General features: G+C 37.6%; 1 protein-coding gene across 1 annotated transcript in view; it reads left to right on the forward strand.

Moving 5' to 3' along the window:
• The first annotated feature begins 334 nt into the window (after positions 1 to 334).
• Positions 335 to 1,184, forward strand: part of KCNJ14 (potassium inwardly rectifying channel subfamily J member 14) — a 38,545-nt gene continuing 37,695 nt past the window's right edge. The window contains exon 1 of the mRNA XM_087713883.1: positions 335 to 582. The gene's annotated coding sequence lies outside the window, so the exon portion shown is untranslated. The remainder of the gene's footprint in view (positions 583 to 1,184) is intronic.

The raw sequence follows: 1,184 nt of genomic DNA on the forward strand, positions 1-1,184 counted from the left end.
TTTCTGATTCCCCTGGGAGCTATTTTCCACGCATCGATTTACAAGCCATATCACTTTATTGCTAAGTCTGGGAAGAGTAAAATAAAGGAATGGAGGAAAATAAAAAAGACAATGAAAAACTTAATGGAGTAATTAATTCAAGAGAGGGGGGAAATCCAGAAAAATAGAAAATTGTATTTTTTATATATTTATTCTCTGATTCTCCCCCCTCCTCATCTGTCTGGCTGTGTCTTTCCAGCTGCCCAAAGCACAATTGGAGAGGGACACTCAAGATCAGCCAATCCCAAAAGGGCAGGGGAGGGACTAGTCCTTGCCTCATTTTCAACTCATGGTAAGTTGCAAAGACCCCAGGGATTTGCTGGGATCCACATTCCTAGCCATTGATCTGGGAATAATTGAGTGGGGAAAAGGGAGGAGGAGGAGAAGAAGGTAATAAAAGAGGAGGGAGGTAAAAAGGACCAGGAGATCTCTTGACCTTTTAACATCCAGGAGACAAGAAGGAGGAAAAAAGGAAGCTAGCAAATGAAAAGCAAAAAAGCTAACATTAAAAAAAAAGATGCAGAGATGCCCAATTTCAATGCGGTAAGTTGTTTCTTTGTGAAGTCATGTCAAGAGCAATGTGTGATGCCACAGAGGTTGATAGCTGTTTGCAGAGCACCATTGGACTTGGTGTCCCACCCAAATGGGCCAAAGTTGAAAATCTGGATATAGTAATAATGTCATAAAAAGGTATAAAGCAGTTTGGAGCTAGGCAAGAAACAGTGTTAATAGAATGTATGGACAGAATCAATTTTAGTAGACAGATGCTCCAGATAATAGGATGAAACAATGAGATAGAAGCCAAAATAAATGTACCTTTATTAGGTGAAATGTTATGAGTATGGTTAAAGAAATAATTGATGTAAGGTACAACCTAAAGTTGAATGTATGAAATATGGCAGGATGAGAATAATAAACTATATTTGAGGGAAAGGGTTGCTCCTCTGATTGGAGACTTGGAGTGGCCCCAAAGACAAGAAGTTTAAATGTTGCACATTGCTTAATTTTAAGTTGTAATTGGTCATTTATTGCTAATAGATTTATAGAGTCTAACTTATTTTTTTCTATTGTAAAGTGGTCACCTGTTCAATTAGAATTACCTGGACTTTTAATGTGTCTATTTTGTATGTTGCTCAATTCTACTT

The sequence above is a fragment of the Thamnophis sirtalis genome, unplaced genomic scaffold (genome assembly GCF_051295495.1).
Source record: "Thamnophis sirtalis isolate CommonGarterSnake01/CBP01778 unplaced genomic scaffold, rThaSir2_p1.2 scaffold_4, whole genome shotgun sequence".
Classification (NCBI taxonomy): Eukaryota; Metazoa; Chordata; class Lepidosauria; order Squamata; family Natricidae; genus Thamnophis; species Thamnophis sirtalis.